Source organism: Suricata suricatta, chromosome 2 (assembly GCF_006229205.1).
Source record: "Suricata suricatta isolate VVHF042 chromosome 2, meerkat_22Aug2017_6uvM2_HiC, whole genome shotgun sequence".
In the NCBI taxonomy this organism is placed as follows: domain Eukaryota; kingdom Metazoa; phylum Chordata; class Mammalia; order Carnivora; family Herpestidae; genus Suricata; species Suricata suricatta.
Window position 1 is genome coordinate 20885665 of NC_043701.1, and position 24810 is coordinate 20910474.

Here is a 24810-nt window from a genome sequence, read left to right on the forward strand (position 1 = left end):
TGTTAACATAAATATGGATATATTATGATACTGAACACAAGATGTATGTAAATGTTAAGATAAAATAGAAGAATAAAGAAATTTCAAAATCTGCAGGAGTCTGCTAGTAACTCAGATCTCTTAGAGATATATCTTTATATCCTCCTCTGCGTTTGGAGCAGTGCCTTAGGTGATGGAGTTCATTATAAGGATACGTGGGGAAGGCCTGGAAACTGTCTACTGCCATTTAGTCCTTCTAGTGCCCCCACGCTTCAAAGATTGGGACATATTGATAGCTTCGTGGAGAACTGGATAATGGATCGTTATTATTCAGAAATCAACAGCTCCAGTGACCAGTCATCCTGTCATCTCTTAAAAGCAGTCATCTTTTACTCTCTGATGCCTTTTCAGTATGCTTCTCATAGTAAATACTTCCCAGACAAAGTAACTGATTATATTTGGTTTGTCACCATTCACTATCTTCTCCTGTTTAAAAAAAAAAAAAATTAAGAGGCTGTGATGTGCCAGGGTTTGTCTAGGTGTGAAGGAGACAGGGATAAACAAACAAGCCAGACAAGGACTCTGCTTTCATGGAGCTTACATCCTGATATGGTAACATATAATAAATAACTCAACTAGATAATTTTTTTATAGTTTATTGTCAAGTTGGTTTCCATATAACACCCAGTACTGATCTCAACAAGTGCCCTTCTCCATGCCCATCACCCATTTTCCCCTCTCCCCACACCCATCAACCCTAAGTTCTTAGTATTTGAGAGTCTCTTGTGGTTTGCCTCCCTCCCTCTTCTTAACTGTTTTTCCCTTTTCCCTCCCCCATGGTCCTCTATTAAGTTTCTCCTGATCCACATATGAGTGAAAACATATGGTATCTGTCCTTCTCTGCCTGACTTATTATTCACTTAAGCATAGCACCCCCAAGTTCTATCCACCTTGCTACAAATGGCCAGATTTCATTCTTTCTCCTTGCCATGTAATATTCCATTGTATACATAGACAACATCTTCTTGATCCATTCGTCATCAATTAAATAATTTTATTGTGTTTGTTATGAGTGCTAAGAAAAGACTACCCTGGAGTAATATTTAGATTGGATATAAAGAAAACTTCTCTAAGAAGGTAAAAGTTAAGCTATGGTAAGGAAGTACCAAGCACAAAAAGGCTAGCCAGAAAGAATAATCAAGTATAAGAGACCTGAGACAGGAAAGGGGTTGGTGTGTTTAAAGAATAGAAAGTGTGGCTGAAGGGGCACCTGAGTTACTCAGTAGGTTAAGCACCTGACTCTTGGTTTCGGCTCAGGTTCATGAATTTGAGCCCCACATTGGGCTCTGTGTTGACAGTGTGGAGTCTGCTTGGGATTCTCTCTCTTTGTCTCTCCCCTGGTCATTCTCTCTCTCTCTCTCTCTCTTTCTCTCTCAAAAGAAATAAATAAACAAATTTAAAAAATTTTTTAATGTTTTTAAGTGTGGCTGTAGCCTAGTGATGGGGGAGAGCAGAGTTGGAAAAGTCGGGCCCTAACAGCCATGGTAAGGAGCCATAACATGGAAGGGTGAAGAAGAGGCCCATGTAGGGACTCACACCAAGGAACGGCATGATCCACTTTACACTTTGTAAAGGTCACTCTGCAAAACAGAAAGTGGGTTGGAGAAAGGCAAGAGTTAAAGTGAGAAGACTTAACAGGTGGTTATTTCAGTAGCTAGGCGAAAGATGATGGTGGTTTGGACTAGCAGAGGAGATGAAGAATAGTGGTTGAATTGGGACATATTTTGGAAGTAAAGCCAACTAGACATGCTGGTGAGAGAGAGAAGGCAGCAGAAAAGGAAAGAATCAAGGATTATCCTGGGCTTGGGGTTTGCATCATAGGGTAAATAGTGACACTTTTATCGAGAGGGGAAGATGTAGAGTTAGACACAGTTTCAAGGTAGAAGAAATCAAGAATTCTGAATACAGACATTCAAATGACCGAGACACATGAAAAGATGCTCAACACCACTAATCATCAGGGAAATGCAAATCAAAACCACAATGAAATGTCCCCTTACACTTGTAGCAAAAAGGCAAGAAATAGGTGTTGGCAAGGATGTGGAGAAAAGGGAACCTTCTTGCACTGTTGGTGGGAATGTGAATTGATGCAACTACTGTGGGAAATGGTATGGAGTTTCCTCAGAAAATTAAAAATAGAAATAACATATGACCCAGTAATTCCACTACTGTCTATATACATAGAAAAATTAAAACACTAATTTGAAAAGATTGGGTGCCTGGCTGGCTCAGTCAGTAGAGCGCATGACTCTTGATTGCGGGGTTGTAAGTTAAAGCCCCATGTTGGGTGTAGAGCATACTTTTTAAAAAATGCAAAGAGGGGCACCTGGATGGCCCAGGTGGTTAAGCATTCAACTCTTGATTTTGGCTCAGGCCATGATCTCATGGTTCGTGGTTTCAAGCCCTGTGTCAGAGTCTATCCTGACAGTGAGAAGATGTGGTATCTACCTATATAAAAGAATGAAATCTTGCCATTTGCAACAACCTGGGTGGACCTAGAGGGTATTATGCTAAGTGAAATAAAGTCAGAGAAAGACAAACCATATGATTTCACTTACATGAAGAATCTAAAAAACAAATGAACAAATCAACTAACAAAAAAACAAACACTCCTAAATACAGAGACCAAACTGGTGATTGCCAGAGGTGAGGTTGGTGGAGGGATGGGTGAAATGCATGAAGAGGATTAAGAGGTACAAACAAAAACAAAACAAAGGATTCTGATGTTAATGTACTATGCAGGGGATGTCTAATAGACATCCAAATGGGATTGCCAAGCATGAAATATAAAAAATTTATTTGGTCAAAGTCTTATACCTAGTCCCCTCAGAGGCAGTTGGCCTTCTTCTTCTTCTTCTTTTTTTTTTTTTTAATTTTTTATTATGAGAGACAGAGAGGGAGGGAGGTGTGGAGAGAGAGAATCCCAAACAGGCTCTTGGTTGTCAGTGTAGAACCCAGCTCACAAACAGTGAGATCATGACCTGAGCCAAAATCAAGAGTTGGATGCTTAGAGCACCTGGGTGGCAGTCACCTCAGCGTCTGAGTTCGGCTCAGGTCATGATCTCACGGTTGGTGAATTCGAGCCCTGCATCGGGCTCCGTGTTGACAGCTCAGAGCTTGTAGTCTACTTCAGATTCTGTGACTCCCTCTTTCTCTGCTTCTCCCCCACTTGTACTATGTCTCTCTCTCTCAAATAAATAAGCATAAAAAAAAAAAAAAGGAGCCAGATGCCTAACCAATTGGGCTACCCAGGTGACCCTGGCCGCCTTTTTATCTAACCAACCTAGTAGTTGCTTCTTTTGGCTCAGGCACTGATTCTTGAGTCAATAAATTTTTCTCTGAGTAACAGAGTCACTGGAGCTCCAGGGATAGCAGCTCTAGAGAGAAGAAACCATCAGTGGCATCCTTCTGCAGTAGGGGAGTAGGGGCACAAGACTAATCTGTGGAAGGAAACCTAGAGAATGTGTTGAAAATCTTAGTTTTGTTCCTAGGTCTGCTACTTTTCTAGGAGTGCTACTTTTCTAGCTATGAGACCTTGGGAAATTCACATAAACTTCCCTGAGTCTCATTTTCCACCTCTAAAACTAAATTTAATAAAACCTGTCCTGTCTGCTTCACATGGGTGCTTTGAAGATCAAGTGAAGGGAGAGAATGATTGAGTGCCTAGTTTGTCTACCATGAGATAATGTGAGTTCTCATTTAATTCACAAAAACTCTGAGATATAAACATTCCCCTTTCACAAATGAGAAAAATAAGACTTGGAAAGGTTAAGTAATTATTGTCTTTGATTTGCTTCTTCACATGTGCAGGACAGAAGAGAATGAGGTAGGGGTAGTCCTTCCCCTGACTCCCTGCCTGGAAGGTCACCCTGGGCTGACTGGCCCTTTGGACCAAAGGTCCCAAGTCCTCCTCCCAAGTGGTCTTTCCACACAACTCTCTGGTTCTGGGCTCCAGTAAACCACCCCTGCTCCTTCTTCTTGTGGTTTCCTGGTATTTTCTCACACTTTTATAAATAGTCCCTTTATTAAGCCTCTTAAATTGCCCAGTTTGAGAATACCATCTGTTTCTAGCTGGGACCTTCACTGATATAATAACTTCTCCAAGGAGGTATAGCTAGTCAGTAACAGCCAGAATCTCTTTGGTTCAGAAGCCTTTCTTTTTTGATTACATTCCCATTCTTCTCAAGTAGGAAGAGACTTTGTAAACTGTCAAGTACTATTCAGGTATAAGATGTTGTCAAAAAAGACCACCAGAGTTAGAAAGCAAAACAAATTTGGCTGATTTATTTCCAGGCAAAGGAACACAGTAGACTAAGGGGGGAAAGAGGTGTTTTTAATTTTAAGGAAGGGGTTTCATCATTGTTATGCTCACTGAGAATTAAAATAAACCCCCTTGGGGGCGCCTGTGTGGCTCAGTCGGTTAAGGGTCCAACTTCGACTCAGGTCATGATCTCACAGATCATGGGTTCAAGCCCCTTGTCAGGCTCTGTGCTGACCGCTAGCTCAGAGCCTGGAGCCTGCTTCAGATTCTGTGTCTGTTTCTCTCTCTGCCCCTCCCCTATTCACACTCTGTCCCTCTCTGTCTCTCAAAAATAAATAAAGTGTAAAATAAATAAATAAAAATAAAAAATAAACCCTCTAAATGGGCTGGAATAAATCAACAGTTCTGTCCGTGGTTGGTTAAAACAACCCCCATACTTCAGTGGTCAGGAGAAAAAATAAATCTTCAGATAGGTCCTGTAAGGATCTTGCTTTAGCTGACCAGAGTCATGCAACATTCATGGTTTGTTTAACAGCTTTAGCTGTTGAGGAGGGTAGGAGCACAATACAGGATTCAGTGTGCCATCTCCTAGGCAGGCTCTGCTGTAAGTGGGAGAATTTCCTTTTACAATGCAGATGAAGAACAGATGAAGAAACTAATACCCAGTTATATTTGATGTCATGTCTAAGGTCATCTATACAATTGGCCTTTTGCAGATCTGAATCCAGAACCCTGAGTCTCAGTCCACTTTTTTCCTCATGTATTTAATGGGAACTTTTGGGGACTACACCTACGTTATTCTTCTTTAAGTCCTCCATAACTGTCACATAGCAGATGCTCAAGAAATATTTCCTGAACTGAATCTCTTAGTTCCTCCTGGATTTCTTCTCACTAATTGTCTTAGGCAATTAAGTCTGCTATAACAAAAATACCAAACTCCATGGCTTAAATTACAAACACTTATTTTCACGGTTCTGGAGGCTGGAAAGTCCAAGATCAAGGTGCTTAATAGATTCAGTATCTGATGAGAGCCTTCTTCCTGATCTGCTTACATCCAGCTTCTTGCATCCACCCCCGGCCCCCCAAAATGTGTGTCCGTCTCACTTGCTAAATACATTCATTTCATCCCAACAGCCCCAAGGTCTTATAGTTCATTTCAGCATAAAATCTAAAGTGCAAAGTCTTATCTGAATATCATCTAAATCCAATATGGATCTGATTTAGGCTCATCCTGAGGCAGAATTCCTCTCCAGCTATGAACCAGTGAAACCAAGTAAGTTAAGTGCATCCAGAATACAGTGGTAGGACAGGCATACTATAGACATTTGCATTCCAAAAGGAAAAAATTGTAAAGAAGGAGGCAAACTCTCTGAGAGCTTAAAGCCTGAGAATAATCCCCTTTGGCTCTATGCTGCCTTTAGCACTGTCTTGTGGGCCCCTAAAAGGGGGTCCAGTTGAGGGCTGCCACTGCTGCACTGTCTTGCCTGAGAAACACCCTCTGGGCCCAGAGCTGTGGGTGGAAGCCATCTGGCCTGTTGTAACAGGTGATAGCCTCTTTTGAAAGCCTAATGGCACCCCTAATGATCTCAAATTGTTTCCAGGGTCCTTCTTTCCCAGTCTTGAAGAATAGCTCTTGTTCCAGCAAAACAGCTCTGTGGTCCTGGTCCTAATAAATTCAAGATGTCCAACACCCTTTCTTCATTCCATCCATGTCCATCCCCTTCTGTTCAAACTGGAGTATCCCTCCTGGGGTGGTCAATTAGTTCTCTGGTTCAAATTCACACTAATCTCCTTATAAAATGGTCAGCCAGCGTACCTTTAGTGTTCTCTTTAAATACACTTTCTCATTTTTTATAACGTGGACAGGCTTAGAATTTTCCAAATCTTTAAATTCTGGTTTCTTTTTGCATATCAGTTCTATCATCAGTTCATATCTCCTCTCATTTTACCAATAAGCAAACAGGAGGAACCAAGCCATTTCTTCAACACTTTGCTTAGAAATCTCAGCTAGGATCCTGTGTCTCCCTCTCTCTCTGACCCTCCCCTGCTCACACTATCTCTGTCTCTCAAAAATAAATAACATAAAAAAAATTAAAAAAAAAAGAAATCTCGGCTAGATCCCAATTTCATTGCTTGTAAACCTTCACAGAGCCCAAGCACAAGATTACACATCAGCCAAATGCTTTGCTACTTTATAATAAAGATCACCTTTCCTCCCATTTCCAATAACCTGTTCCTCATTTCTGCCTGAAACCAGAATGGCCTTTATTGTCTATGTTTCTAGAAACCTTCTATTCACGTATGGTCTTAAAAAAAAAAAAAAGGCATTCTCTTCAGCTGTCTTCTTCCTGAGCCCTTGCCAAAATCACCTTTAGCAGTCCCTTCACAGCAATATTGAGTTTTTCCATCATGCACCTCCTGTTTCAGCCCCCACCCATTACCAACTTCCAAACCTGCTTCCACACTTTTAGGTGTGTGTTACAGCAATATGCCCACTTCTGTGTACCAATTTTTGTCTTAGTTAGCTTGTGCTACTGTAACAAAAATATAATAGACTGCTTGGCTTAAACACTATTAACCTTAACAATAAAAGTTATTTTGCCAGCAAAAACCAGGTTTGTTCAGAAATAGCAGAGGGAGGGGCGCCTGGGTGGCTCAGTCGGTTAAGCCTCCGGCTTCGGCTCAGGTCAGATCTCACGTTTGTGGGTTCGAGCCCCGCGTCAGGCTCTGTGCTGACAGCTAGCTCAGAGCCTGGAGCCTGCTTCCAGTTCTGTGTCTCCTTCTCTCTCTGCCCCTCCCCCTCTCATGCTCTGTCTCTCTCTGTATCAAAAATAAATAAAACATTTAAAAAAATTAAAAAAAAAAAAAAAGAAATAGCAGAGGGATGCCTGGGGTGCTCAGTTGGCTAAGTGTCTGACTTTGGCTCAGGTCATGATCTCATGGTTTGTGAGTTCGAGCCCCGCATTGGGGTCCATGCTAACAGCTCAGAACCTTGGGGTCTGTGCTAACAACTCAGAACCTCTTGGAGCCTGTGTCAAATTCTGTGTGTGTGTCTCTCTGCCCCTGCCTCGCTCACTCGTGTTCTCTCTCTCTCTCTCTCTCTCTCTCTCAAAAAATAAATAAACATTAAAAAAAAATTTAGTAATAGCAGAGAGTTGTAATTCAGGACATGCAAGCTACAGCAAAACCATACTTGTCCAACAAGCAAAGGAGAGGGTTGTTATTTTAGGAAGAAGAAAGAGGAAGTCAGGAAGGATTGTTTTGAATGAATGACCATTGGAGAAAAGCAAGAGTTTGGGGTGATGACTTCTCATTAGCTGGTTGCAGAGGGAGTCAATGTCTTATGGAAGACACAATATACATCATTTCCCTGTTAGGGCCTGTAATTGATGATTCTTTCCTGGTGATGATTCTTCTTTTGGGGCCTGTAATAGACACTTCTGTTGGGAGTCTATAATTGACAATTCTTCCTATAACTGACATTGAGTATCTGTCCTCTATCTACTTTAGTGAGGTTTTCCTTTATTAATTTTCATACAACAAACATTTATTTCTCACACTTGTCAGCTGGGAAGTCCAAAATCAAGGCATCAGTAGATTTGGTGTCTACAGCCTTATTTCTGATTTGCAAATGGCAGCCTTCTTGCTATATTGCTGAGAGAGAGGAGTTCTGGTCTCATTCCTACCCTTTTATTAATGTTTATTTATTTATTTTGGGAGGGAGTGGCAGAGAGAGAAGGAGAGAGAACACAGCCCATAGTGGGGCTCGATCTCACGAATCACTTAACTGATAGGCACCCCTTGGTCTCATCCCCTTATAAAGGTCCTAATCCCATCAGGAAGCTTCTGACTTCATTGAAATCTAATCACACCTTCTAAGTGCTCTACCTTCTAAAACCAACACATTGGAGATTAGGGCTTCAACATACGAATTTGAGGAGAACACAAACTTTCAGTCCATAGCACTAATTATGATTACATTTTTCAAAAATTAAAGGAGTGTGCTTAGGGGATTGTCTGTAGATCAAAAGACTGGAAAGAATTAAAGGGAAGACTGGAAAGAATTAAAGGCATGGGGGCTGCCCATCCATTTTTGGTTAGTAAATGAAGAAAATCATCATGGGGATTAGAATTTACCCCAAAATAATTCCCATTGAGCATTTCTTGCATACCAGAAATGTGCATGCATTATCTCAATTAATCCTCACAGCAACCCTGCAAATAAACTCAGGTTCTTGGAGGTCAAGATTTCCCAAACTCATATGTACCCTATTATCCAATTATCAGTGTATACATTCAGGATTCAGAAGGCCAAGAGAAATACATGATGTATTCCTACAACTAATGGTTCTGTCTCAACCTTCTGCTTTCTCATGATTTCCATATCATTTCGACTTTGCTATTGTTGTTTGGAATCCTTTCTTTGAGCACAACATTGCCAGAAGGAGCAGATGAAAAGCAAATTTCTAAGCATTTTGTAAGTAAGGCGATAGCCCTTTTATTTTTTAGGACAAGGAACTCCACCAGCCCCAGTGGGACCTCTGCCCACCCAGGTCACAGGTGAACCCTGAGACTAGTTTCAGGTGTGAAGCCCGGGTCTTTCTGCTCCCAGGAGATGGCAGCAGCAGCCGCCACAGCCTCGGCCTGCTGGAGATACCAGACCAGATTTGTCCTTTTGCCTCCTGGCATCCAACCCTAGAAAATCCCTGGTATTAGAGACCACTTTATGCCTCCCTTGGTTTGCTGAGCTTGGTTGGAGCCGAGGCACAGGGAATGCAGGAACTGGCAATGATTCGTCATCTCATAAGCGCCTAGTTTTTTGGTAAACACTTTGGTCTGAACTGTGACCTTGAAGCGTGTGTGAAGGAGGACCAGGAAGTCTCTGGCCAGGGAAAAGAGCTTCAAAAAGAAACAAATACAGTTGACCCTTGAAGGGGAGTTTGGGGCACCATCCTCCCTCTCCACCCTCTTGCAGTCTAAAATCCATGTAAAACTTTTGCCTCCCTAAACACTTAACTACAAATATCCTACTGTTGACTGGAAGCCTGACCCATAACAAAACAGTTAACACATATTTTGTATGTTATGTATATTATATGCTGTATTCTTACAATAAAGTAAGCTAGGAAAAGAAAAAAAACATTAAAATCAAAAGGAAGAGAAAATACATTTATAGTACTGTATTATATTTATCAAAAACAAATCCGCTTCTCAATGGACCCATGCTGTTCAAAGCCGTGTCATTCAAGGGTCAGCTGTAGTAACTTAAACACTTACATCCACACAGGTGTAAAGGCAGAACCCCAGCTCACAGCTTGGGGCCACACAGAGAATATAGATTCTCTACCCAGCCTCCCAGCTACCAGCCTGCTGACCTTGTCACTGACTCTGTCAGAGCTGCAATTTCCTAGCAATCAGCCTAGCGTGGACTCAGTGACGGAAAGTGCCTGCTAATTCTTAAATTATGAGTTACTGTACTTTTATTTTCTGGATTCCATAAGGTTGGGTCTTCACCCTTCCAGAATTTAAAAAATCCCAGACACAACAAGTGCTACAGGATCCCAGTTAATCCCAGGTGAGCACATATCCTGGTCCGGTGAGCACTGCCAGCTGCCTAGGAGGTGGGCAGGAGTCCCAGGAAACGTCTGAACACCACACAGCCATAGATGAACTGTCAACTGCGGCAGGTTGCTTTGCAAATTACCACCTCTAAATGAGGCTGACAAAATAATATTCCAAAAAGCAATTAGCACTGATTCCTAGTGTGTTTGGAACCAGAAGTCCTTTTGGGGGAAGTGAGACAGGCTCAGAAAAAATTATCCCAGTCGTCTGGGTACAAATGTTTAAGGTTAAGGGGCACCTGGGTGGCTCAGTCAGTTGAGGCTCTACATTTCGCCTCAGGTCATGATCCTAGGGTCATGGAAACAAGCCCCATGTCAGGGTCCACGCTGAGTGTGGAACCTGCTTTAGATTCTCTCTATCTCCCTGTGTCCCTCTCCCCCACTCATGCTCTGTCTCTCTAAAATAAAGAGATTAAAATTTAAAAAGTAAATAATTTTTAAAAATAAATGTTTGAGGTTAAGTCATGATCTGTCCGTGCTTCTTGTCCAGTTGTTACAATCAGGAGCTCAGCATGGTTTTTGTGAAAGATAAAATGGAACTCCCCCCTCTCATTTCCTCCCTGCTTCATCCTCCTTGTTCTGACCTTCATCACCTGGACTGCTTCAACTTGCATCATTTATTCAGTAATACTTAACCAGCCCCCTATTATGTGCCAGGTGCTGGGAATATACCTAGCTATTAAGGAGATCACAGTTAACTAGTCAGATATGAAATGGGTTAAACATACAAAGCAGCTAAAAAGCATTAGCATATGAATATAAAATACAAAGTAACAATAGTGCCCACAGTGGTGGTTAGCAGTAGCATTATCTCCATAAGGACGGAGGCCAAATATCTTTCCTCATTAAAGCTCTACCTAGAATATGGTAGACTCATCTAGAATAGGCCTACACGTGTTGGCTCCTGTGAGTCTGTCAAGGCCACCTCTCTTTCCCCTTTCACATGAAAGTCATCAGATGAGAATCCCTTTCTGAGTTAAGAAACTTTGGATCCAGAAAGCCACTTTATTATTTTTTATGTTTATTTATTTTTGAGAGAGAGAGAGAATAAGGGAGTGGGGTGTGGGAGACCAAGGATCCCAAGCAGACTGTGCTGACAGCACAGAGCCCAGTGCAAGGCTTGAACACATGAACCATGAGATCAAGACCTGAGCCAAAGTCAGTTATTTAACCAACTGAGCCACCCAAGCACCCCCAGAAAGCCACTTTTAATGGAAATGTGTATATGTCACCTGAGATGAAAGGATCAGGCTGACTGGGGACAGCTTCTTTATGTTTTCTGCGTTAGAACATCAGCACAGGTGACGCTCAGGTTAAATAAGTTTTGGTGTTAACTGAAACAGAGAGAACTACAAAATGACCAAAATAGAAGAGCCTAGTGACAGTGAGTTCTCGGCGGCTCTGGACTAGAAAAGAGAACGAGATCCGGCATGCAGAGCAGGTCAGAGAGTAAGGGAACAGGGATGTCGTGGGACAAGGGACGCAGCTGAGCTACACAGTACAATGAACACACACAAAAGAAGCAAACCAGTTCTCCTGGTTCCCCAACATCGCAGATCAGTCAGAGGTCAACCAAGGTTTGTCGTCAGAGAGACACCAGATGCCCTCAATGTTGGAATAGGGCCAAATCATTTCTTAAATGCAAATTTTTATGGAGATCTTTTTTTTTACTTTTGTGTCTTTCTTTTTTTTTTAATTTTTAAATGTTTTTATTTATTTTTGAGAGAGATAGAGAGAGCGTGAGCAGGGGAGGGTCAGAGATAGAAGGAGTCACAGGATCTGAAGACAGGCTCCAGGCTCTGAGCTGTCAGCACAGAGCCCAACGCGGAGCTCAAACCCACGAACCATGAGATCGTGACCTGATCCGAAGTCGGATGCTTAACCGACTGAACCACCCAGGTGCTCGAGACCTTTCTTTTAGTGATAATTTTCATTTCGTTTCTTCCTGTATATTTCTAAATAAGCTCAAAATTACCTCTCGTCCCTCCACCTCTCCAACCAACTTCCAACAATGCCAGTTACTAAATATATAGCACAAAGGTTGAGAACCTCTGGCCTTTGGCCTAATTTTATGCAACTTAATGTTCAGGTCACCGCTCTCAGAGCCGAAAAAATAACCAGCATTTTACTGGGATTCTCTGGTGAGCATGTTCAAAGAGATGCCTCTAAGCAGTGGCTCTCATTCTTGGCTGCATATTGGAATCACATGGAGAACTTTTAAAACTTCCCACACCACATCCCCAAACAGTTACATGTTAGGGGTGGGACCTAGGCATTGATATATTCATTTTAAATTGCTCAAAAGCTTTCTCTTTTTTTCCTTTCCCTTAAAATTATGGATGCGGCTTTATTTACGAAGACGCTGGCTGGGGGCCGGTTCTGCCAGTCAGGTGCTTAGTTTCTCAAAAGATTTCTATGTGCAGCCAAGGTTGAGAGCGTTACCTGGCAGCTAACCTCTCCTTCTCCCGTTGGAATTTCCCTGAGAAGTGAGCATCAGGACACCAGATGCTGCAGTAGACCTCCACTCAGTCGTAAGATTCCCATTTGGACTCTCCCACCTTGTCGACCAGGTCTACAATGAAAATTATTTGGTACCTAAGTTGTATTTCAAAGAGAATGATAACAGGTGATGCCAGTGTAAATGCCATGCTCTAGACACCCCACATTCATCCAAAAAGCAAACAGAAATGCTTCTTTAAATCCCCCACTCTGTCTTTTTCCTCTCCTTTTTCTTTACCCATGTTTCTCTTCCCCCCTCTTCCTATCTCCTTCACTGCTCTCCCGTGCTATCACTGTCTCTCTGTCCTATTCCTCTTACTCCTTGTTTATCTTGCATTACCTTCTGCATCTCCCTGTTCCTGCTGCATCTGACTTGACTCCTTTCACTCTTCATTGTCTTGTCTCAATCTTACCCATAACACACACCTCTCTCTTCTGTTTCATCTTTTCCACTTGCTGCTCCTTAATGGACTAAACTATAGAACAAAACCATTGTCAGATATTTATAATTGCCAAATAAGATATTTGTTAACTTTAAAAGCAGGCAAGTCAGAGCACATGGGTGGCTCAGTCGGTTAAGCTCCGACTTCAGCTCAGGTCATGATCTCAGGGTTCGTGGGTTTGAGCCCCGTGTCGGGCTCTATGCTGACAGCTCAGATCCTGGAGCCTGCTTCAGATTCTGTGTCTCCCTTCTCTCCAACCTCCCATGCTCGTGCTGTTTCCTTCTGTCTCTCAAAAATAAATAAAAAACATAAAAATTTCAAAAATTAAATAAAATAAAAGCAGATAAGTCATGTGGCACCTGGCTGGCTCAGCCAGTAGAGCACATGACCCTTGATTTCCAGGTCATGAGTTTGAGCTCCACGTTGGGCATAGAAATTACTTAAATAAATAAAAGCAATTAAGTTCTGAAAATGCTATATTTGTCTCTCCAAGGAGAAAAAAAAAAAAACGTGCTCCTAGCATTCTTTAAATACTAACTATAACAATTATTTTTCTTATTGACCTAAGATGACTTTTTTCATGTAGTTCAGTGAGCCTCAATACAAAAATGGTTCTTTGTTCTTCAACAATCTAGACAACGACAACGGTCGCTGACATCACCTTAAAAAGAGAAACAAGCTAAAAAAAGTAGTTGAGTGTATACACCCTGAATTACGTATTCAGTTGCAAAATCATTAACATTATTATTATAATCGCAGAGTGGAGGTATTTAAGTAATTGTTCAAAGTATCTGCTTGAGGAAATAAGTAAATCAGGGCCGGCTGTCACAAACCTACCTATAATAATAATCCCGTATGTGTATCCTCAGCATTCATAGCAACGCTACAATAACAAATTTGTGGATTCATCTAATGTCCTTGAATAACCTAAACAATAACAAACAAACCTTGATCGAATCCAGTGTCTCACTTGGTAGTTGACCTATGTTTTTAAGCAGTGTCCTTGAACAACCTTAGAATCATAAGCCACCAAACAAAAATTGCACCACCAATTCAATGACAAACTGGGTAGTTGATCCAGCATCTACCTGCTCTGAAGGGCAACAATTCTAGGTACACAAGTAGCAGACAACTAAAACATTTAGGAGAAATACCCACAAAGACAGACAAAGATTGCCTTGAAACTTGTAAACAAATGGGAACTATAAGAAAAGAGGAAAGGTCTTGTTTTTAGTTTAGTGAAATCAGCCAAAAGTATTTGAGATTTCCCTCTTCCCAAGATACAGCTGTGAAATGACTAATAGGAATTAAGTGAGCCTGCACCAAGAACTGAATGTGCCACTTCACTGGGAACAGAAAATCTTCCCCTGATAGAAGCTGTCCTCGCAGATTAGTACCTTGGGTATTTTAAAGAGGATCAGCCAGACACAGATATGGTGCATTTACAAAGAACAAGAATTATCCAAGCATCTTTGCAACTTTTCCCCATATCGTTGGTACTTTGGGATGATGTTTATATCTTAAATTCCATGTCCCTGAAGAAACTTAGAAGAGAAGGAAAAAGTAAGTGGGAGAAAAAATTTCCTGCCACACTGTTTTTTCCTTGCTGGGCTACTGTTGTGTTCTAGTAGGAGTCTTCTTGCAGAAGACTTGGCCTGAGCAATTTAAGAAGGGTGAATGACCAGACCCTGAGAAAGTTAGTAACTGCTCTGATCCAGCCTTCCCAGGGGCTAAAAATCACACAACTAGTTGTAATGGATCAATATGATTTGCATATTTGCATATCCCCAACTAAAATCATGTTTCCTACACACCGCTTCATCCTGTTTCAGTAATTAAAATATTTTTTCTGCAAAAGTATCAGAAGGGGTACTGATTGACATTGTGAAAGATGTTTCAAGGCACAATCTGTGTATTTTTTTTCTCACTGCAAAAGTGAGACACCAACATAAAAATAAATTCAAACTTCAAAAAAGCTTAAAGTGGAAGGGCACCTGGGCAGCTCAGTTGGTTAAGCAGCTGACTTCAGCTCAGGTCATGATCTTATGGTTCATGAGTTCGAGCTCGGCATTGGGCTGTCAGTACAGAGCCCACTTTGGATCTTCTGCCCTGCTGTCTCTCTGGGATCCCCTGTCTCTATAGGTCTCTGCCCCTCCCCTACTTGGATACATTCTCTCTTTAAAAATTATTTTTTTAAGTTTAAAGTGGAAAGAAAAATCTTCTTACTCTTATCCCAAGATAAGCACTGTTAACTATTTGTGTATTCTTTCCACATAAGCATATATAATATATACACCATTTTTACACAAAGAAGATCATATAATATACAGTGTCCCATTGTGAGATAATAGAAAATACACAGGTTGGTTTCTAACCCCCAGTTCCTGGCCCAGAGCTCCTAAAGCCCTTGTCAATTCCTAAGTGATAAGAGCACCAGGGGCATCTTTGTTCTAATATTTGGTCTTTGATCCCACTTCCTGACACAAGTTCCTAAATGCCTTTGAATTTCCTGGCAGTGTCTTTTGTTCTAGTGAGGTGGGCTCCTGGATGGCTCCTGAAAGGGGGTTGATCCCCAGAAAGACCAAGCCACGATTATAAGCTTGGAATTTTCAGTCCCACTCTTCATTCTCCAGAGAGGGGACAAGGGCTGGAAATGGAGCTAATGATTGATGATGCCTTCATGTTGAAGCCTCCATGAAAATCCCAATAGTATGGGGTTCAGAGAGCTTCCAGATTGGTGAACATATCCAGTTAATGGGAGGTTGACACAGCCCAAGTCATTAGGGACAGAAGATCCTGCACTTGGGACCCTCCCAGTCCTCGCTCTATATATCTCTTCATCTGGCTGTTCATCTGTATCCTTTACATTATCCTTTATAATGTAATGAACTGGCAAACATAGTGTTTCCCTGAGTTCTGTGAGCTGTTCTAGCAAATAATCGAATCCAAAGGGTAAGAGGTCGTGGGAACCTCTGATTTGTAGCCAAGACAGAAGCTGTGGATAACGAGATTGGCATCTGAAGTCAGGAGCAATCACATGAGACTGAGCCCCTCACCTGTGGGATCTTACTCTCTCTCTAGGTAGATAGTCCAGAATTGAATTAAATTGCAGGAGGATACCCATGGTGTCACAGAGAATTGGTTGGTATGGGAAAAACTCCCACAGATCTGGTATCAGAGTATTGTGAGTGTGGTAGTAGTATGACAGCAAAGGAGACACACCGGAAGAAGTCTGGTGTTTCCTAAACACCCATAACTTGCTTCGTTCATTTAATAATATGTCAGAAATACTTTCAGGTCAGCACATATAGATTTTCCAAGATCTTTTAATCACTGGATGTGCCATAATTTATTTAACCATTGCTCCATTGCAGAACTTTTAAATAATTTCAACTTATTATTATAAAAAATGTTCCCATGAATATCCTTTTTTTATGTTTATTTATTTTTGAGAGAGAGAGACACATACACAAAGTGTGAGTTGGGGAGGGTCAGAGAAAAAGAGGGAGACGCAGAATCGAAGCAGGCTCCAGGTTCCGAGCTGTCAGCACGGAGCCTGACACGAGGCTTGAACCCATGAACTGTGAGCTCAAGCCACTCAGCCGACTGAGCCACCCAGGCCGCCCTCTCATGAATATCTTTCTATATATCAATGGGAACTTGTATGACTATCTGTAAATTCCTTTAAGTGAATGACTGGGACAAAATATATGCACATTTAAGATTGGATTAGATATTCCCATATTGTAACCCCAAAATACTTGTTCAGTGTACATTATCATCAGCAATACAAGTTCACTTATATCCTTGCCACAACTGAGTTTTATCAAACTTGCAACTTTTTGTCAATCTCATAGGTAAAATAGTATCACGCTATTGTGATTTGCATTTTCTAAGCACTAGGGAAGTTTATCCCCACCAGTAGTTTTTGCCATTCTTACTTTCTTTATGAAATAGTTGGCCATATTCTTTGCCCATTCTTCTATTTTTCTCATAAAACTGTTAAGCTTTCTTTACATAATAAATAAGCACTTTTTCTCTTGGGTTTCAAATAATTTTTCTTCTGTGCCATTGGTCCTTTGGCTCTATTTACAGTGTTTTCTTGTTAGTTTTTACCATATGAAAGTTTTTTTTAATTTAATTTATTTTTAAGTAGGCTTCACACCCAGTGTAGAGCCCAATGCAGAGCTTAAACTCACAACCCTGAGATCAACACCTGAGCTGAGATGCTTAACTGATTCAGCCACTCAGGCACCCCTACCATATGAAAGTTTTAAATGTTTTATACCAAAGCATTTATCAACATTTTCCTGTTTTGGTTTCTGAGTTTTGTCTGTGTTTTAAATATTAGCCCTTCTGCATGATGGATCTCTTTATGGTTGCCACTTTAATGCAAGGACTTGATCTGAATTCCACTACGTCATATAGTATAGGTTAAACAATTAGATTTTACTACAGAAAGAGGGGACTTACAAAGTCAACGTCGTTAAGAGAAGGGAGGATCCTCTTATCATCCCTGACTGACCTGCTGACCTCACAGAATGGTTTGTGTTCGTTCCAGGGAATGAGACTCTGCCTCTCTTTTGATCTCTTTTTTGTATAGAACAGGTGAGTGTGAGAATCAGCCTTATTAGTGTAAGGAAAAATCAGGCTGTCTTGGCATTAGGCAGCCTGGATGTTAGTGCCAGCTGTTTACCGGAGTTGCCTGGGAAATACACAAACTGCCCAGCATTTAGGCTTTGGGGCCCATGGGATGTTACACAAGCGAAGCCAGTGGTCCCATGGGAAGCTGAGCTTGTGGACAGCTCCTCCCTCAGCCTGGGAGAAAGGGCTTCTCTCAGGCCCCCTCCCCTCATACCTGGTTTGTGCTAGCCCACCGTCCATGCAGTGCTGAATGAGCACCCAGACTCATTTACAACCGGCCTACTCTGTATCACATTAGTTAAGGAGTTAGGGAATAGAGGTGAGATGGACTCTTTTTCTACTCCCAACTTTTTATTTTGAAAAATTTCAAACCCATAAAGGTCAAAAGAATGACAATGACTGACTTTATATTCTTCACCTGGATTCACCAATTGTTAACATTTTGTCATCTCTGCTGTCTCTTTCTATAAATACACATTTGTATGCATTGAAGCATCTGAAAGTAAGTTGAATACTTTATGACGGTTCACTAAAAAATTCAGTATACGTCTCCTAAAAATAAAGACCTTATCCCACATAACGGCAATGCCATTTTCGGACCTAGGAAAATTAATGATTCAGTATCTTTAATTCCACATTGAAATTTCTCTAATTGTCCTAAATGTCTTTCATGGCCACCTTTTTTTGTTTCATCTAAGATCTTAACAAGGTCCATACATTACATTTGATTCTGTCTCTAGTCCAGTGAGCCAAGGTGAACATCCAGCTTTTCATTGTCGTGACTGGGGGTGCTACTGGGATCTAGTGGATAAGGACCATGGATACCTGCTAAGTATCCCATAATACACAGGCAGTCCTCCCCCACACCACACACACACACACACACACACACACACACACACAATGAAGGATTAGATGATTCAAAATGTCAACTAGTGCTGAGATTAAAAAACCTCTCTAGTCTATCTAGAACAGTCTATTCACTTTTTCGTTGTTGTTTTTCATGACACTGACTTGTAATACCCAGGCCAGTTGTAATGTAGAATGTCCCATGCTCCAGGATTTTTTAATTGTTTCCTCATGATTAGTTTCCATTTGAACATATTTGGAAAGAATATTACTTAGATCATTGTAATGGTTAGCTATTCCTGCAGACCAGCCCACCCCAAAACTCTGTGACTTCAACATACATTTCTTGGGAAACATAATTCAACCTATAACACCCATCAACCGTTCACCCAAAGGATTTATCATCCACTCATAGTCTTTGATTGAATGAGTTCTTACATTGAGGATTACATAACTGTTTTTCTTAAGCCTCATTATTTCTTTAACATTTATTAGCTGGCATTCTCTGTAAAGAAGAGAGTTTTATTTGTCTATTTATTTCTCATCTCTCCTCTCCTCCCCCCTATCTTTTAATGTTTATTTTTGAGAGTGAGAATATGAGTGGGGGAGGAGCAAAGAGAGAGGGAGACACAGAATCCGAAGCAGGCTCCAGGGTCTGAGCTGTCAGCACAGAGCCTGATGTAGGGCTCAAACCCACAAACTATAAGATCATGACCTGAGCCGAAATCAGATGCCCAACTGATGGAGCCACCCAGGCACCCCTCCCTTCCCCCTTTTAAATCTCTTTGAATGTGTGGCTTTTTCTTTTTATACACCATCATTTTTATTCAGCCATACAAACAAAATTTTGGTGATCTGACTATCTCAAATTTGGCTAGTGAGAGTCCATACAGTCAACTCTTAGAGCAAAAAGCACAGTGAATATTTAAACTTTTATTAAATTTAAAATTCTTTTTTTTTAATTTTAATGTTTATTTATTTTTGAGAGACATAGAGTGCAAGCAGGGGAGGGGCAGAGAGAGAGAGAGAGAGAGAGAGAGAGACAGAATCTGAAGCAGGCCCCAGGTTCCGAGATGTCAGCACAGAGCCCAATATAGGGCTTGAACTCCCAGACCCAGAAATCATGACCTGAGCTAAAGTTGGACACTTAACTGACTAAGCCAACTCAGGTATCCCTAAAATTCTTCTTATTAAATTGTAATGTGGCTACTCCCACTAATCTATCCCAGAGGACATACCTCTACTGTCCCAATATGTCAGGGCTTGTATTTTTCTCCCTGGGGAGGCTATGTGATTATTCCCCATGGGAAAAGTCTCATCACCATTCCATTTAAAAACAAAAACAAAAACAAAAAAAACCCTGTCATTTGTTGAGTATACTGTTTTACATATGTTATTCTACTTTTTGAGAGAGAGCGAGTGAATGGAAGAAAGGGGCATACAGAGAGAGAATTTCAAGCAGGCCCCATGCCCAACTCAGAACCCAACTTGGGGCTCAATCTCCCAACTGCTAGATCATGACCTAAGCAGAAATCAAGAGTCGGATGTTTAACTGAGCCACCCAGGTGCCCCTACATATGTTATTTTAAATGTTACAAATCTGTGCCTAAGTAATTAGTATATATTTATATTACTATATATGTATATGTTACTATGTATTACAAATGAGAAATCAGGGGTTAAAGTGAGATACTGGAAAGGGTATGGGTTTTGCACACTGATGGTTTGAATCCTGGCTTTATCACCTTTTAGGTGAGTGATCTAGGGCCTCTGTAGGTGTAGGTTTGTTTTTCTGTACTATAGTGAGGAGGATACCTGCCTCACAGGTCTGAGCCCAGCTGGTTACCTGACAGAGTGGATGCCCACTAGTTCTGTTTCCACATCCTGAGAACTTCCAGGTCATGTTGGATAAATGACAGTGCCACAGGGTCCACTAGCAACTAATTAGTGGTGCATCAACTTCATTAATTCAGCGTATGCTCACTAGGAATTAGAGATACCTCAGCCTGAGTTTTAGCTAAAATTTACCTTTACATATCTTTTAGGGGAGGTGGGGGAGTTTCCTAGTCAATAATACTGTGGGAAGGAGAGCATATCTATTCAGCCTAAGAGAACAACTTTTGGGGACATCTTTTACATGCATATTAGGAAGCTTGTTTACAAATCAGTCTTCAAAACAGACTCAATTTGTTCATCTGAAAACAGTGCATTCATTCATTCCACAAATAGTATTGAGCACCTACTCTGTCCCATGCAAGGTTCTAGGCACATGGGATACATCAAAGAATAAAACAAATCTCCCTGCCCTTGTTTACCTTCTCGTTAGAGAAGACAGGTGAAAAACAAATAAATTTGCAAATTTTATGCAATATTGGAAGTAGATAAGTGCCAATGAGAAAAAGAAACAAAATAGGGGTGTATGGAAGGGATTGCAACTTTAAATAGACTTGTCATCATTTTAAAGGGGATATTTTGAGGGGCGCCTGGGTGGCTCAGTCGGTTAAGCATCCGACTGTTTCAGCTCAGGTCATGATCTCATGGTTTGAACTCTGCAGCAGGCTCTGTGCTGACAGTGCAGAGCCTGATTGGGAGTCTCTCTTTCCCTCTCTTTCTCTGCCCCTTCCCATTTCATGCTGTCTCTGTCTCTCTCAAAATAAAGAAATAAACTTTTTTTTAAAGGGGGGGGCAATATTTTGAGCAAAGATTTGAAGGAGGTGAGGAAGCTGTTCAGGTGGCCACCTGGGAAAATAGCAAACACAAAGGCCCTGGAAAAGGAGTGCGCCTGGCCTCCTGGAGGCACAGCAAGGAGGCCAGTGTGGCTGGAGTGCAATGAATATTTTATTTTGTTTATCTACAAATACTTAATGAGCCCTTACTAGTAGTAGTATTTTAGCACTTAAAAATATTAACTAACCCAGGGGCACTTATGTGACTCAGTGGGTTGAGCACCCAACGTAGGCTCGGGTCAGGAGCTCCAATGGTTTGGTTCATAAGTTTGAACCCTGCATCAGGCTCTCTGCTCTCAGCCTGGAGCCTGCTGTGGATCCTCTGTCTCCCTCTCTCTCTCTGCCCCTCCCCCACTTGCGTGTGCATGTGTGTTCTGCTCTCTTTCTCTCAAAAATAAATAAACATTTAAAAAAAAGAATAATTCTCCCAACAACTATGTGAAGTGAATACCGTTTTACTCTTTTCCAGATGAGGAAACTGAAGCACAGGAAGGCTTAAAAAGTGCCCCCAAACAATGTAACTGTCAAGTGATCTAGCTGAGATTGGACCCCAGTAGTCTGTGTCTAGAGACTTGCACCAAAGGAAGCAGTAGTGCCTCCTAGAGGTAAGAGAGGAGGGCTGGTACCTGGGAACTAGATCCCATAGGTCTTCAGAAGCCATTGGTAAGGATTTGGGGTTTTGTTCTGGGTGAATGGAATTTTGAACAGAAGAGTAATAGGTGTTTGTTGTCTCAGAAATTTCCAAATCATGTACATACTTTAAGTATGTATTATTCTTGGTATTTAATATGCTATGTAAATTCAAAAGAATTTCAATTTGTGGGAAAAGAGAAAGTTTGATATGTGTAATCCAGAGATGATATCCCATTAAATACCATTTGTGTACAGAGCAGTCTCTTCTGTTCTAAAGTCTTACAAGAGCTTCTTTATTGTTAGGACCTAGGACTTATACATTTGGCCGTGCTTTCTTGGGGGCACCAAGGCAAAGTTTTGACCAATAAACTCTATTTTCCTACTTTGAAGGGAAAAAAATAAAGAGGCAAATGGACTATTTAAGATATGTCCTATCTACCTATGTACCAAAGATGATGGGTTGTGATGCTACTTTCTTGCATCTGAATGTGTCGGCACCCTGCAGGAGGCCACCTCCCTGCACTGGGGTGCTGTGACCTCATGTGTTGGATGACCCAGAGGCAGCTGTCCTTGAGAGTAATTAAAGGACGCAGGTGTGAGCCACCCATGCTGCTCCAGGGCATGTAGGACCAGCACTGGCAGAGTCAGTCTGGAGAAGAGAAAGTGCTGGGAAGATTATACTCATCTGGAAATATTAGTGATCATAATTGCCACAGTTTATTTAACATTTACTGTATGCCTAGCATTGCGCCAAATGCTTCAGAAGCAAGAGTTCTGTAGTATCCTCATTCCCCAGTGAAGGATGAAGAGACTAAGTCTTAAAGAGATTAAGTAAATTGCTCAAGATCATACACAGCTGCAACTTAAGCATCTGCCTATCTCCAATGCCCATGCTCCTACTCTTTTATTCTATGCTGTCTGGGAATATAATTCTCTTTGGTTATTTCTTCTATAACCCTCAAAATACCCATCTTTCTGGAGGAAGTTCCAGTTCTGAATTTTCAACTGTCTTTTGGGGTGTTTTGTTTTGTTTTGTTTTATTTTGTTTAATGTTGATTTATTTTTGAGAGGGAGAGAGAGAGAGAGAGAGCAGGGGAGGGGCAGAAAGAGGAGATACAGAATTTGAAGCAGACTCCAGGCTCCAAGCTGTCGGAACAGAGCTGGACGTGGGGCTGGAACTGACGAGTGGTGAGATCATAACCTGAGCCGAGGTCAGATGCTTAACCGACTGAGCCACCCAGGCACCCTCACCAAGCTACCTTTTGGACATAACTGCAACTTTCAGCCTTCACCTTCCTTCTAATATTGAGTATACCAGACACATCTTATGTGTCGCATCAGATTCTCTTGTCATCCTTTTGTTGCTTATTCTGTCTCTGCCACTGCTGCAGCTGACTTGCTTTGTTTGGGCCCTGGTAGGCCCCCAACCTAAGGCCAGATTTATCTGCCACTTTCCCAGCCTGGTTCCTACCTTGACTGCCACTGAGCGACCAGGCTCGCCAGCTTCACACCATGAATTTCTGGCTTCTCTCTCTACTCCCCAACCAGGATTAAAGGCCATACTGTAGAGTATGCAGCTTGCTGAGAGACTAACAAGGGGAACATATTATATAACTACAAGTATGAGGAAAGCTACTCCTGCTGTGTGAATCTTGATCAATGGGAATTAGAACATGGGAGGGAAGGACCAAGATGGATTCCTTTTCCTTGCTCCCTCCCAAGAACTTACCTGAGCATGTTTCCAGCACATAGTATCTGGAGGTAATCTACAGATTGTTCAAACATTGTCTTGTACTGTTTCCTATCTTTCTCTGTCTTTCTTCCCTTTTTATCTCACTCTTGCTGCCCTGGGATTGTATATCCTAAATAAAACATTAGCATTAATTCTTGGTTTGAGTTCTATTTTCTTTTTTTTAAGTTTATTTTTAATGTCTATTCATTTCATGTGAGAGAGAGAGAGAGACAGACAGACAGACAGACAGACATAGAACAGTGGAGGGGGGGGGCGGGGGCAGAGAGAGAGGGAAACACAGAACCCGAAGCAGACTACAGGCTGCAAGTGGTCAGCATAGAGCCAGACACAGGCCTTAAACTCACAGACCGTGAGACCATGACCTGAGCTTGAAACCAGCTGAGTCACCCAGGTGCCCATTGAGTTCTATTTTTTATAAAACAGGCTAAGATTTTCAGGTTCAATTTCTCTAACTGGGACTACCACCTCCTAAATTCTCTTGGCTTAAAGCTAAGAGGCCAAGATTCCAGGGGTACATTCTAGAAAACAATCATAGCTGATAATTTTGTCAGTATCATCACTATAACTGATAGAATTTGTGTCTTACCTCCAAAAAGGTGCAGTTTATCTGGAAGAAAATAAAAATAGTTAAAAGGATCCTCAATAATAAAAAGTTCTGAACCAAGAGTTCGAAACCATGCTTAATCCTAAACAGGGCAACAGAAGCTCCTCTGGGTTTTGATAACCCCCTGAAAGCGTCAGAGTACCTGCCACATCCTCAGGCCCCTCGGCATTTCTAATAGACAGGAAACCAAATTGTGTACCAACGTACTCTGCCGTCCCAACCCAAACCATTTGTTCTAGGAGCAGACACCCGACCTAGGGCAATAAACCTGTGATGATGTGATAGGTTGCCAAGAAAGCTCTGCCCCATAGTCTGTACTTGATGGTGAGCAGCCAAACCAGTCAGGTCCTCTGGGAGAGTTGACTATGAAATACAGAGAGGGAGTCAGCAGTTAGCAATGAGCAGAAGCTAAAAGATACACAGAAGGAAGGAAGAAAACTGCAGGCACGTGGCAGCAGAAACCAGGAGGCAATAAAAGCTGTGAGACAAAGAAAAGAATAGAAAGTCCTTAGTAGCAAGGGCAGCAGAAGCAGAGAGTCCCAATAATGAATAGAGTACAGAGCAACAGATACTGACTCTGGAAGAGGCCACAAGATAACCCAGCTGCTGAATCACCTTCCAGTTCCCACTGGTCATTACTTAAACTTAGACTGAGGCAACCTGAGCCTGTCTGTTCTGTAAATTAAATTTTTGCCTCTCTATATCTATATCTGGCAAGATCATGGCAGGAAACTGAAG

At 41.6% G+C, this 24810-nt stretch overlaps 1 long non-coding RNA gene across 1 annotated transcript in view; it reads left to right on the forward strand.

Moving 5' to 3' along the window:
• Window positions 1–24810, forward strand: part of LOC115278802 — a 45161-nt gene that overhangs the window by 2875 nt on the left and 17476 nt on the right. Inside the window, exon 2 of the long non-coding RNA XR_003903099.1 lies at window positions 21552–21687. This is a non-coding gene — a long non-coding RNA (uncharacterized LOC115278802). The remainder of the gene's footprint in view (window positions 1–21551; window positions 21688–24810) is intronic.